The following is a 15833-nucleotide window of genomic DNA, read 5'->3' as shown; positions in this document are numbered from 1 at the left end:
AAAGGATACACCATTAAAAAGAAATTCAAGACCCGATGAAGCAATGAGACTTACGGAAATCAAAAGTTACTAAGTCCTTGACTAGCGCCTAATCGAAGATTCAATGGAGGATAAGGAATAACAAGGAAACGATGCCGTGACACAAACACCATCCAGGTTATAGTGCCACGTCACTTACACCACTTCGGCTAATGGTGCCATGCTACTAACGCCACTCTGGTTATAGTATCACATCATCTATACTAAGCTATTCCAAGTTCAAAATTGAAACTTCGAATGAGAATTAGTTGAATACTTAGTTTATTTTGACATCTCTTAGAATTTGTCGTTCTAAATAAAGGATACATCTTAAAAGAAACTCCGAGGATCAAGGCAACCTTCGAAAAGCTATAACCATTAATTCGAGGGTTGAGACGATGACTTTGGCAATGGCGTATTTCTTTTACACATTTTTCATAAAACAAGAAAAGAAAAACATGTCTGAGTACAACTTTTTGCTTTGTTGTCAGCCCAAGAGCATTTGGGCCCAAAAAGAAAACCTTACTCGATCTGGATTAAGGTTGATTCAGCTCGGAACGCAACCATCTCAATCAACCATGGAAGCTCAGAATTTGTGGGAGGATATGGAACAACAGCCAACAGGGAATCCGAATGAGTTGGATCAAATCTGAACCTCTATCCGACAAATGGAAGAACAGATTGACAATCAGATGGCCCAGTTGATGCTCATGATAACAGGGGTTGCCAGTCAACCCTTCCACCTCCACAAAGCCCAGAAACACCCCTCGAAAATAACCATGAACCACCCCCTAAACCAAACCCCCAAAGCCCAAAAATGGCCGCCATCAAAGCCAAATTAGCTCAACTTGAGCAGTCTATAGCCAAAAGCAAAAGAATTACCTTGACCGGTTTTGACATTGACGAGCTCTGCCTCTTCCCAAATGCCAAACTACCCAAAAAATTCAAACCAATCGACTTTGCAAAGTTTGATGGAATCGGTGACCCGAAAGCACACCTGACCAACTACATTGGGGCACTTTCCATGTGGGGCATGGAGAAAGACACCATGGCCCAAATGTTCGCTTAAACACTGGTTGGGCATGCCTTACACTGGTTCACTGCCTTGGAAATAACAAAGAAGAAATATTGGGAGGACATTTGTGAGGCTTTTGTGGCCCAATTTGATTATAACATCCAATTTGAGGCCACTTCCCGAGAATTAGAATCAATGAAAATGGAGCCTAAGGAGTCTTTCGTGGACTTTGTCCAAAGATGGAGAGCAAAGACTATTCAGATGAAGGAGAAACCCTCTGAGAAAGATCAAATTCGGATGATTGTCCGAAATCTCCAACCCGCACTTGCCAAGCACATGACCCTAGCTCAAGCCTCCTCCAATTTCAAGACATTCTTCGAAATAGGCCCGGCTATCGAAGAAGCTATTCAATTGGGCATCCTCAAAAAAGGTGTCACTGACTCCGTGCCGGACCTCAGATCTGGAGGAGAATTTTTAGTGCAGTAAATCTCACGAGTCTGGAAAGTTTTTAGGGTTCAAGTTGAGTCTTCTTAAAGTCAATTTCGAGTCAGTTTGTACCTCGAGTTTTTTTTTATGCATTCGTGTCTGTTTTCAAATTCAAGTTTGTAAGTCAAAAGAAGAAAATAAAAAAGAAAGTCAATTTTATAGTCCCGAACTATGCTATGACCTGATTCCTTTGCAAAGGGATAAGCAGGCAGCCTCTTCCAGAGGTTCGGTCACATAAGAGGTTTGCAAAATTCAAATTGGGGCATTTTCAAAATCCGTGGGTTGTCATCAGCACCCTGGGGCACAAAATCCTCGTGAAAATCCTGAATCATTGAAGTTTGATTTTTATCATGACAATTTCAAACATCAATTGTGAGGCATGCTTGCCGTTTTTTCGAACACTCAAGTGATCAAACTCCTCACCCAGTCAAATCAAATTCCTCGTCCAGTTAAAGTCATCATTGAGAGTCAAAATGTATTCCTTGTCTTTTGAGTCATCTAAACCTTGTCCAAATTTACACAAGGTCATTCGTCTAGTCAAGTCATATCTTGAGGCTCCAACTCGTGAGAGAAATTCCAATACATGGAAGAACCTGCACTTGTGCTCATGATAAAATTGGTTGCCGAAACTATTAGTGGAATTAAGGAACAGAATCAGAGCTGAAGTCGGTCACTCACTAGGGTATATCAGTCTAATGTCATCAGCAAGCATACAGCCAACATAAAGACTGAGGCATGAACGCTCATAACTCAAGCCCTAACCGAAGTCAAACTCAAACCAACTCTAGCTCAAGCCCAAAACCAATTCCAAAGACAAACTCCAACCCAAATCCAAAAGTCTTAAAAGTACCAGCCCATTGGCCAAAAGACAGTAAAGCAAAAAGTATACCTAGGCGTGTAGCTTGGTTTTCAAAAATAAAATCGTCATCAAATAGAGTATGGTTACCTCCATCTTTCGCATATATGTTGATTCAAATTCTTTCAATCGCATTCTATCCCTTCAAGACAAACTAACTTGTCTTGGGGTTCAATCACATTTTATCCATTCGAGAAAAACAAACTTGTCTTATTGGATGGCACCTCTCGAGGTTCAATCGCATTTTATCCCTTCAAGACAAACTAACTTGTCTCGTTGGTTTACATCTTTCACCTCCAGAGCATGGCGTCGATGATAATCTTTTCGCCTGTTGAATTATGCCACTAAGACAGAGCAGTCGGTGGGTGCTCCTCAATCGATCAATCTTGTCAATTACTTGCCTATTTTTATGCCTTCTGCAGCATGCATGTTTGCATTTGCCCCAAAGAACTACACTGGTCTGATCCCTACAAACGGGGTATGTAGGCAGCTCGAAAGAGCACGACCTCATGTTTCCAATGTTTGTACACCTTTACTTGCATTTGATTTTGAATTAAGGATTTAGTAGTGCTCAAATTGGGCTGTCTAAATCTTTGGACGCCACTCGCATCTAGACATGATGCTGAGCGCCATCCAAAGAGGGGCAACTATAGACACCCCAATTTGGACCTATAAATCATCCTTAATTTTCACCCTTGAGGCTCCCCGATGATGAAAAGGAATCAAAATGGGACTCGGCTAAAGCTTGGGCGATGCTTCTTGGACTTTTGCAAATCAAAACCATCCCTTTTCCCGACACCTTGAGAGTAAAATAGTCACACATTTCAGTGTATACAATATATTTGAATAAAACCAGTTGGGTTTGAAAGAGGATTTAACTAACTTTCCAGCGCTTCAAAAAAGACCCAAAACCGAGTTCGGGAGTGTCCGTGGCGCCCTTCTGAAGTTGGGCAGACACTCTTGAGCGCTCGGAACCATTTCTGAGCGCTCGTGACCACTCTTGAGTGCCCGGGACCTCACTCCTGAGCGCTCGTGTGACACCCCGCTTTCCGGTGGCCGGCGGTACTGCAGGAAGCAGGCTCCGTCCGGACGGGAGGGGGAAAGTCATGGTTTATAAGGAAAAGATCCCTCCTACTTGTACAAGGCCTTTTAAAGTTGTGAGGGCGGGCTAAAGCGCATAGGAACTTCACAGTTAAGCGTGCTCATCCTGCGGTAGTCCTGGGATGGGTGACCTACTGGGAAGTGTATGGGCTTTGGGCGTCTAAAGCGGACAATATTGTACAAAGATGGAGCGGGTCGTTATAACTCGGAAGTACTAACAGGGCATTGGATGTTGAGCTTAATCTTTGACCACGTTTTTTGCAAGTTTTCAAACCTGCAGTACACAACTGCATGTGCCAGATGCCTGCCTGAGCTGGCAAGAATATAAGCATGCCATGTTTCCCCCTCAAAACATTTTCTCTACATTTTTGGCTTGATTTTCAAACTTAATCCTAATTTTCACTCCCCTATAAATACCCCTACCTTCTACCATACAAGGGCACGAAATCAGCCCCTCTCTCTCTCTCCCTTTTGCTGCCCTAAAAACTCTCTCTAAACTCTCTCAAATCATTTTTAAAATAATTTTCATTTCCTAAGGGATATTCTATTTTTCAAGAAAAAATCCTAAAGAGAGATCGAACCCTAAATTCTCTCTCCTCAAACTGTTTTCAATTCATTTCTCAAGCACCAGTCCAAGAAGCCAAGTTCAAGTCAAGCAAAGCTATAAAGGTTCACTTTATACTCCAAAATCTACTGTGCTTTCTACTTTTGAGGGGGATCAAGAGGCTCATACCAGTTCTTCATACTAGTTGTGAGTTCCATTGATCTTATTTTGATAACAAAAGCAAGAGGAGCACAGAGAAACAAAATATTTTCTAGGCACTGTATTAACTCCCAAGAGCTCAAGATCACTCTTGAGCGCTCAGGAGTTTTGTTGTTGCCAAAATCCTATTTTGTCACTAAATATTGTCTTTCCTGTATTTCAGTAGATATTGTGGATACACTAGTCCTTCCAGAGCCCAGCTAGTTTTATTTTCAGTGGCAAGGAAGCAAGGTTTGGATGGTTAGGACCAGTTCTTAGCTGTTTAAGCCCTCTGCTGAGCACTGGTGTGCATTAATAGCTTTATGTTTATGTTTTTAGCATCAGAATATGTATGGATCTAACAAAAATTGCAGGGTGGCTCAGCAGAGCTCCTGAGCGCTCTGGAGTGCAGTCTCGAGCGCTCGGGAGTGGTTCCAGTAGTAGTAACTGATTTTCTGCCATTTTTCACTTTGTATCATTTCATCATCTTCTCATTGTACACCATCACCAACATACACGTCTTGACTGATATATCTATGGATACTTGCTAATTGCTTAATGAAACAAATGTTTTTGACAAAGTCCCACAAATGTTGAGTAGAGACCGACATTGCGTCAGGCGAGAGGGGTGCCGTAAAACACTTCCTCTCTCGTAACATGGCTTCCGAACCCAAAACAATCTCTGGTTTTCAATTTCAAACAATCAGTTTCAAATCAAAACGATTTCTCGGATGGCGAACCATAAACCCGGGTGGCGACTCTTTCAATTTTTCAAAATCCGGGCGGGTAGCCCACAGGTGGATCCGTGGCTTTCTTCATATCGTTCTCAATTATGCTATCCGTATCACATTTCTTAATAACATCATGCTCCACATACACCGAGTTCATATCATTCATCATAACAAGCCACAATATCCACATAAACGTTTAAATGCTAAGACGATGTAAGGACACCACACACACATTGAATTCAACACGTTTCCTTCTTACAATGAGAGCCAAGGGAGATGGAAATGATCAATGAGTCCTTCGAGTACGAGCAATCAAGCTTAGAGGTGGTTTAAAGACGTTTAGAAGGTGTTAGAAGTGATCGGGAATCAAAACAATTGAAGCGGGATAAGCAAAGGCAAAACTGTCTCGTAAGAGACTGGTATCCATACAACAGTTTTTGTTGTATTGATATGAAAGCGACTGGAATTCTGATAAGCTATTTGTATCCATACAACCATTTTGGTTGTATCGATCCCGAACGTTACGACAACGATTCTACATATTTTCCAAGGATCAACTCAACAACAAAACACAACAATCTAGGGCATGAACAAGGGATAAATCAATTCATAAACATGTAGAGAGAGTAAGAATTCCCTACCTCAACTTGGAGAACGAAACCCAACGAGATTGATAGAGCCCTAGCTTTTGAATTCAAAATCCTCCGAGAGTACTCCTCTCCGAGCTTGCTCCAAAAAAAACCCAAGGTCGAGAGCCCGTGAGGATGATGATTTGGTGAAGGATCTTGGTAGGTTTTGAATTTGGAGTGGAATTTTTTGAGTGAGAGGGTGAGAGAGATAGAGAGGATAAAGAGGCGTGGGGTGTGTGTGTGTGTGTTTGGGAAAGTTTATTTCTTGACACCACACACTCCCATATCTATATACCCATACATATAGACCTTACACTAGCACCCCTTCCACTTATAACTCAATCACATTGATCCCAAATCAATTAAACTCCACAAATTTCTTATTCTAGCATTTATAAAATTTTTAAACGATTTTCCAAAAATACGGGGCTCTACACTGATGAATGTCACGTCCTTGATTTTTAAACATAAATATAAGAGATTTCCATAATTGAATCCTCACAATATTCCATACGATACCCAAAAGATTTCAACATTTTCATTCCCGTAATTGCATTTCAAAGTCCAATAGTTCCAAAAATATTACATCATTGGCTCAACGGCTGAAATTAACATAAGTATCAAGCATCATGAGAGTTTAGAGTTACAAATATTCCATAGTCAAAAAGAATTATAACTTCAGTTACAAATACATCTTTCAAAAGGAATTTACAAAGATGAATAGGTAACTCCTTTGGTTAGCTTTCAAAGAGGTATGTTCACATTCCAAGCATTACAGTCATGCAAGCTACTGATCCGGGTTAGCACCTAAAAATGATATAAGGCTTGAGTTACACTAGCCCAGTAGAAAAGTCTACACAAACTCTATATGCAAATGAGCAATACAGAAGAACAAAAGATAGAAACCAAACGACAACGGATGCAAGCACAACTTATCATGATCAAAGTGTCTAACTATCACCGATCCTTCTTCTCAACATACTCTTAAGTCTTGTTCATTCTATTCGTGTCACAACATCTCATATGCTTTATGTATTTGAGCCGAAACTCCTGCCGGGCCAATTATGGGATCCCGATATCCCCTGCCATACGCCCACCTTGTAGGTTAGGCCTTGAGTATTCAATACGAGCATTAGCTCTTGCCGGGCCAATTATGGAATCTCGATATCCCCTGCTAGGCACCCACCCGTCGATGGGCCCCAAGTGTTGGCGTGTCGTTCCCATGCTCATGTGTATCGTTCGTATTTCAACGCGCAATAGCGTACATTTCATGTTTCTTAATTCAATGAGTTTATTCAAGTCCATTGGATACCACTCTTGTGTGAAACAAGTAATACTCTCCAAAACACTTAAAAGAATGCATAAACAAACCCATTAGAGTCGATGAGAAGCTCCAAAAAGTGATTTGGAAGATGTAGGAAAAGCAGCTCCTAGATAATGTGCCTACCGGTAGGTGAATGAGTCCTACTGGTAGAAGAGGAGAATTTCGCACTTGTCCTACCGGTAGGTGGAAGTTCCTACCGGTAGAAATTGGAAACAGAGAGGCCATCATTTTGAACGTAAAAATCTAATGCTTGGCCTACAAGTAGAAGGAAAGTTCCTACCGGTAGGTGAATGAGCTTTTGAGCTGCTACAGTACGTTTGAGCTGGTTAGGTAAAAATTTCTCCCTTGTCCTACCGGTAGAAGAAAAGTTCCTACTAGTAGGGAGAGTGTTTTTTAGGCGATTTTTGATAGGATTTTCAGATTTCGATCCAATCTTAATAACAGCCAATACAATCTCAAAGATGACATAGGAACACTCAAATAACATTTAAAGAAAGGTAGAATTCCCTACCTCGAGTATCCAAGCCGAAACCAAAGAGATTGAGCAAGCCTTAGTTTTCGGAATCCAAATCGAGCTAAATACACCGAACCGATTTCTATCCAACGCGATGCGAGCCCGAATACGCAGGTAGAAGATGGTGTTGAGGTTGATTGTTGTGGGTTTTGAGTTTGGAGATGAGTTTTTGGGTGTGGGAGTGAGAGAGATGGAGAGAGCCGAGAGAGATGGAGAGAGCCGAGAGAGAGAAGAGAAATGGGAAATGAATTCCCTGCCACTCACACCACACACATATATACCATATTGCACTAACACCCATACCTTTCAAACCCTTGCACATTTAACCACCGCACTCATATTCACATCATTTTCACCCTTTTTCCTCCATTACGAACATTAAAATTAAATAAATAAATTTACGGATCTTTACACTCTACCCTCCTTAAAGAAATTTTGTCCTTGAAATTTAAATAACCATGCTCACTAAGTCATGCACCACATAGATATGCAACAAGTGTAACCATCAATATCATGCAACAAGTTAAACGTCAAAACACTTCAATCTCGAGTACTCACATTGGTATTTATGTTGAAAACAAGTGCAAATACTTCTCTCTAACCTCATCTTCTCGTTCCCAAGTTGATTCCTCGCTACCCTGACTTCTCCACAAGACTTGTACTAATGGTATCGTCTTACCCCTTAGCACTTGATCGTGCGAATCTAGGATACGTATTGGTTCCTCCCCATAAGACACATCGGCCTTTAACTCGAGTTTGGACCACTCCAACACATGCGATGGATCCAGTTCATACTTTCATACTTCCTTAACATAGATACGTGAAACACGTCATGTATACCCGATGACCTCGGTCGCAAAGCCAAACGATACGCAACCTCCCCAATCTTCTCAATAATGTCGAACGGCCCGATATAACGCGGGGATAGCTTTCCCTTTTTCCTGTAATAAGATAAACCTCTATGCGGTGATACTTTGAGGAATACATGATCTCACTCTTCAAACAACAATGGGCGACGACGATGATCAGCATAATTCTTTTGCCTACTTTGCGCGGTCAACAGTCTTTGGCGAATCATCTTAACTTATTTGGTTGTTCTCTCTTGAGCTTCCTTAAGGCGTTGACGAATTGCTTTCATACTCTCAGAGGTCTCCTTAATCATATTCGGTCCTACTAATGTAGCATCTCCCAATTCGGTCCAACACACCGGCGATCGACACGGTCTTCCATACAAAGCCTCATACAGTGCCATTTCGATACTAGATTGATAGCTATTGTTGTACGTGAACTCGACTAATAGCAAGTGATCCTCCCAACTACCTTGGAAGTCCATCACACAAGCCCGAAGCATATCTTCCAAAATTTGAATCGTTCTCTCGGATTGCCCATCGGTTTGAGGATGATATGTCGTACTAAATAAAAGATTTGTGCCTAAAGCGGCTTGCAAACTCTGCCAAAAATGCGCGGTAAATCTCGGATCTCAATCGGACACAATGGATACGGGAATCCCATGAAGGTGAATAATCTCCCGAATATACAAATGGCTAAGCGTTTCCACGGAATCAGTGACTTGAATAGGCAAGAAGTGAGCGGTCTTAGTCAAATGGTCCACAACTACCCAAATGGCGACATGCCCCCTCGACGATCTCGGTAAACCTGTAACAAAATCCATGGTCACATTTTCCCACTTCCACTCAGCCATTGGTAATGGTTGTAGCTCCCTCGCGGGTTGTTGATGTTCTGCTTTCACTTGTTGGCACATGAGACACTTGGACACGAAAATCACAACGTCCCTCTTCATTTCAGACCACCAAAATTGTCTACGCAAGTCGTGATACATTTTCGTCCCTCCTGGATGAACGGCTAACGGAGAATGGTAAAACTCGTGCAAAATTTCCTCCCGATACGAAACGGGTACGAACAACTTTCCTTGATAGTGCAAACTTTGATTGGCGTGGATCATCCACCCTTCTTGAGCGTTTCCACTAAGGAATCTAGTATGAAGTTCCTCTGCTTCTTCATCATGTTGTTGAGCCTCAATTACTCGAGTTGATAAAGTCAATTGCACCATCAAGTTACATAACGTGACCCCATCCCGAGAATCCTAAAAGTGCATGGCATAGAAGCCCAAATCGTTCATTGCTTTCCACTCATGAATTGCTAAGCTCGCAAAATGTGTCGGTTTCCTACTCAATGCGTCTGCCACAATGTTCGCTTTCCCCGGGTGATATTGTAATTCGAAGTCATAATTCTCCAAGTGCTCCATCCAATGGCGTTGATGTAGGTTGAGTTCTTTTTGAGAAAACAAATATTTCAAGACTTCAAACTTTTCACCGTACAAATAGTGGCGCCAACTTGTCAAGGCAAATACAATGGCCGCAAGTTCTAGGTCGTGTGTCGGGTAATTCCGCTCGTGAGTTTTCAACTGTCGTGACCCATACGCTACTACTCGCCCCGCTTGCATCAACACGCATCCCAACCCTTCCTTAGACGCATCACAATACACAAAGTAGCCAACTTCGCGTTCGGGCACAATCAAAATAAGTGCGGTAGTCAATCTCCTCTTCAACTCCTCAAAAGCTGCCTCACACGAGTCACTCCAAACAAAACGAGTTCCTTTACATGTCAATCTAGTTATTGGTGTTGCTAAACGAGAGAAGTCAAGAACAAAATAGCGATAGTACCCGGCCAAACCCAAGAAACTACAGATTTCAAACACATTCTTCGGTCGCTGCCAATTCATAACCGACTCTATCTTTCCCAGATCAACGGACACTCCGCCTTTCGAAACCAAGTGACCCAAAAACTTGATTCAAATAACCAAAACTCACACTTACTAAGTTTAGCGTATAAATGGTGGTCTCTTAAGAGTTCAAGAACGATGGTAAGATGAGATTGGTGTTCCTCCTCCGTAGGTGAATAAATCAAAATGTCATCCACAAAGATGACAACAAACCAATCAAGATAAGCATGAAAAATAAGATTCATCGAGTCCATGAACGTAGCTGGGGCATTCGTCAATCCGAAAGGCATAACAACGAACTCATAGTGGCCATAATGAGTACGAAAAACGGTTTTAGTAATATCTTCCCTCCGAACCCTCAACTGATGATAACTGGACCTCAAATCGATTTTTGAAAAACAAGTCGTACCCCGAAGTTGATCAAACAAATCATCGATTCTAGGCATAGGATACTTATTCTTAATGGTGACTCGATTTAGCTTACGATAGTCGATACACAAATGGAGTGAACCATCATTCTTTTGCTCGAAAAGAGCCGGTGCTCCCCACGGAGACGTACTCGGACGAATGAATCCTAAGTTCTCCAATTCCTGCAATTGAGTCTTTAGCTCTCTCAATTTGGCAGGCGCAAAATGATACGGGGCTACGGAGATAGGAGTGGTATCGGAAAGTAGATCAATAGCGAACTCAATCTCTCGCTTGGGAGGTAAACTAGGTAACTCTTCCGGGAACACATCTGGGAAGTCATAAACCACTGATGGTAACTCCCCGCGCATGGAGGCATCCTCATCTAACGTCAAACTCGCCAACAATGAGTAAATTAACTCTAGCTTATGAGGCCCACACAAATACGGTTCCAACGGTTCCCGACGCTCCCCAAAGAATTCAAAGCAAGGACCCTCGGGAGGACAAATTCGAACTCGACGCTTGAAACAATTGATGGTAGCATGAAACGTAGATAGCCAATCCATTCCCAAAATAAGATCAAACCCCGACATTCCCAAGACAATGAAGTCGAACACGAAGCGATGATCACGAATAACCAACTCACAATCTCGACAAATACAGTCAAGAGGCGTTCTACCCCTTAGAGGTGTTTTGACAAACAAAGGAGGACTAATAGTCTTCGTTTCCAATTCCAAGGCACACACAAATGATGCAGCAATGAATGAATGTGATGCTCCAGAATCAAAGAGGACTTTAGCAAAGAAGTTAAATAAAAGAAATGTACCCTTCACAACAGAAGTTTTTGGAGCCTGAGAAGTGGTAGGTGGAATAGCAAAAGTGATGTTGTAAACTCGTCCCTAGGTACCCTGACCCTGCACAAAACCTCCCCTCTGACCAGAACCTTGAGCAGGCGCGAAAGAACTCGCTCCCTTATCAACCCCGAAACTCTGAACTGATGTAGTCTGGCGGAAGTGAGGTTGCTACTGCCTCTGAGTACCTCTGAATTGCTGGCTAACACTATGCCCCATTTGCGGCTGCTGCACGGAATTCGACTCACTGTACATTCCTGACCCTTAAGGACAATTCCTAGCGAGATGATCGGTCTTCCCACAAACATAGCAAGCTTTCGAGAGGTGTGGACACTGAGCACGAACGTGTCCAGATTGGTTGCATTTGTAGCACACGGGCGAGGTCTAGACAGAGCACCCTAAGTCCCCAAAGAAGAAGGCGGCGACCTAATGTTTGATGAACTACCCTGCGGTGTCTGAGATGGTTCCTTTGGCCTTTTCCTCCCTTGACTCCCAAAGCTCCCCGATGAAGAACTCGCACTCATGATTGGTTGCCGCGGTTCCCAAACTCCCCTATTCCGTTGCGCTTCTTTCGATATCTCAATGCTCCTCGCACACTCAACTACCTCGGCATATTTCATCTTGCGTTGCACCATTACCATCCTTCTTACAGTATTATGCAGCCCTTTCTCAAAGCGTCTACATTTTCTCTCCTCCGTCACCACCAACTCTGGCGCAAAATGAGATAAGGATTGGAACTTTTGTGCGTTCTCCAACACGGTCATACTTCCTTGCTCTAACTTCTCAAATTGATCCCTCAGATTTTCACGTGAAGTTTTTGAAAAATAATGCTCCTCAAAAAGCACCTCAAACTCAGCCCATGTCAAATTCTCAACATCCGATTCATTTGCTTGAGCCACGGTCCTTGCCGCTCTCCTCGCATCCTTCCTTGAATCTAGGACAGATTTCCACCACTCGCTGGCCTCCCCAACCAACTGAATAGCCACAATACCTACTTTGATGTTCTCTTTGGTGATATTGAGAGCTATAAAGAGTTTATGAATTTGAGGTAGCCAATGGTCAGCTACCAGAGGGTCGCTACTAGTCCCATCAAACACCGGTGGATTCCTATGGCTAAACTATCGCATCGCCACCATGGCTCGATCCTCGGCATTCTCTCTAGGAGCTTGGTTTAAAAGATTTGCAGTTGTAAGTGTTGCGACGAGGTCTCTAACAAATTGATTCTGAGCATGAGGTACTCCTGCACCTCGACCGATCCCAGCCCCTGGATTCCCACCTGGGATCTCCCTAAGCTGGCTAACCTCATCCTCAGCATGTACCCCACGGCCACGACCACGGGTTCCAGCCCCACCTCGTCTATCACGCGTCATCGGAGGCATCTTTCTACGTGATGTAAGAAAGGAAAACCATTAACCACAACATTATTACCATGAGGTAAAAGCCCCCAACTTTCCAACACGGGTTAACAACTCTACAATAATGAAAATGCAATGCCAAGTAATCACGTGAATGTTAGTCACACAAGCATGCACAAGTTATGTTAAAAGGACGCGACATTTTGAACCCATGAGACGAAACGCCTCCCCATGGTCTCTAGGTGTTCTAAACCTATGCTAAATACCAAGTTGTCACGTCCTCGATTTTTAAACATAAATATAAGAGATTTCCATAATTCAATCCTCACATTATTCCATACGATACCCAAAAGATTTCAACATTTCCATTTCCGTAATTGCATTTCAAAGTCCAATAGTTCCCAAAATATTACATCATTGGCTCAACAGCCCAAATTAACATAAGTATCAAGTGTCATGAGAGTTTAGAGTTACAAATATTCCATAGTCAAAAGAATTATGACTTAAGTTACAAATACATCTTTCAAAAGGAATTTACAAAGATGAATAGGTAACTCTTTTGGTTAGCTTTCAAAGAGGTATGTCCACATTCTAAGCGTTCTAGTCATGCAAGCCACTGATCCGGGTTAGCACCTGAAAATGATATAAGGCTTTAGCTACACTAGCCCATGTAGAAAAGTCTACGCAAACTCTATATGCAAATGAGTAATACGCAAGAACAAATGATAGAAACCAAACGACAACGGATGCAAGCACAACTTATCATGATCAAAGTGTCCAACTATCACCGATCCTTCTTCTCAACATACTCTTAGGTCTTGTTCATTCTATTTGTGTCACAACATCTCGTATCCTTTATTTGTCTGAGCCGAAGCTCCTACCGGGCCAATTATGGGATCCCGATATCCCCTGCTAAGCGCCCATCTTGTAGGTTAGGCCTTGAGTGTTCAATATAAGCATTAGCTCCTGCCAAGCCAATTATGGGATCTCGATATCCCCTGCCAGGCACCCACCCATCGATGGGCCCTAAGTGTTTGCGCGTCGTTCCCATGCTCATGTGTATCGTCCGTATTTCAACGTGCAATAGTGTACATTTCATGTTTATTTACTCAACGAGTTCATTCAAGTCCATTGGATACCACTCTTGTGTGAAACAAGTAATACTCTCCAAAACACTTGAAAGAATGCGTAAACAAACCCATTAGAGTCGATGAGAAGCTCCAAAAAGTGATTTGGAAGACGTAGGAAAAGCAGCTCCTAGACAATGTGCCTACCGGCAGGTGAATGAGTCCTACCGGTAAAAAAGGAGAATTCTGCACTTGTCCTACCGGTAGGTGGAAGTTCCTACTGGTAGAAATTGGAAATAGAGAGGCCAACATTTTGAACGTAAAAATCTAATGCTTGGCCTACCGGTAGAAGGAAAGTTCCTACCGATAGGCGAATGAGCTTTTGAGCAGCTACAATACGTTTGAGCTAGTTAGCTAGAGATTTCTCACTTGTCCTACTGATAGAAGAAAAGTTCCTACCGGTAGGGCGAGTGTTTTTCAGGCGATTTTGACAGGATTTTCAGATTTTGATCCAATCTCAATAACAATCAATACAAGCTCAAAGATGACACCTCGTGATCATGGGGAGGATTTTCAAATTGGTATCAGAGCATAGGTTTAGAACACCTCGAGACCGTGGGGAGACTTAGTCTCATGGGTTAAAAAATCATTGCATATTTTAACAAAAAACATGTGTGTACTTACATGACTGACGTGTGTTCACTGAACTGGCATTGCATTTATGTTTACATGAAACAGTGAAAGGTTGATGTTCGTTTCTGAGAAAAAGGGAAGTTTGACCTCCTTGTAGTGGTCGTGGTTGCGACTGTAGCAACTGTTATCATTACTATTGGCAGTCTTGGTTTTGAGCAATTTGTGGTAAGGTGCCTTTTTAAATGAGATGTTAGATGAGAAAAACCTGAAAAGCCAAGATTGTTGTAGTGTTTATCCGTGGTGGAGGGGTCGACGTGTGAGAGATGATATCCGTTAGTATGTAATAAAAATGTTAGACTGTTAGTAAGATTTATGAGCTAAGTGTTTGATGTGTTTTATTTGAATTGCGCAGATTACGTGTTAAGTTAAATACTTTAATTAAATTTTATGTGATGTGTGGTGCGTTGAGTGTAAACGTACGAAGAGTGGTATTTTTGTGGATGGTGTTGTGTTTGGATAGTTGTGTACCTAGACTTTTTGTTTTCTTTTTTCCTCTTTGGTAAATAAACTTGAAGACTCTGGTGGGTTCACTTGTTCTTTTGCTTAATATACACACCATCTTTTGGGGGGATACGATATGCACCTACCATTGGGAGGCATAACATTATAACTAAGATGTGTAATATTGATTACATTTTAGCCAATACGCATAACACCTATAAAGGGTGTATACCATATGTACCTCAAACCACTATAAGGCATAACATTTACCATTAGGAAGGGTAACATTTACCACTGAGAGGCGTAATATTTTTCAAACATAGGTGTTATATTTTTTAAAAGTAGGAATGTGGGATTAATGATAGAATTGCATACACTTGGAGTTATCCTCATGTCGGATTAATGATAGAATTGCATTATGATGGACCCGTACTTGTGATTAGAAGCAGCAGGTAATGTTACGTGTCACCCTTAAATTAGAAAAATCAATACAAAAAGATGTACTTTATTTAATCTCACATAATTTTTGGTTTACATGCATTTTTTAAAAACCCAGCTTGCGCACCTCGAACTAATTCATACAGTCCCTTTCAAAGCTATTTCCCATGCTTACGCCTTGGGTAAGATGGCTCCAACAATTTCTGGCAAGAAAAATAAATAATGAGACATTAAGAGTAAGAGAACTCTTAAATCTTAGGTCAAGACCACCACGTCAACCTCCTATATGATTTAAAACAATGAATAGTCAGATTATTGCCAATAAATGCATAAATAGGAAAATTAAATGCCCCTTTTTTCACTGAAACCTAATTTCTCCAAAGCCTTTTGGGCTACATAACACCAATCAAAAAGTCTAAAAACA

Source organism: Rhododendron vialii, chromosome 9a (assembly GCF_030253575.1).
Source record: "Rhododendron vialii isolate Sample 1 chromosome 9a, ASM3025357v1".
Lineage (NCBI taxonomy): Eukaryota > Viridiplantae > Streptophyta > Magnoliopsida > Ericales > Ericaceae > Rhododendron > Rhododendron vialii.
This window is presented reverse-complemented; position numbering follows the sequence as displayed.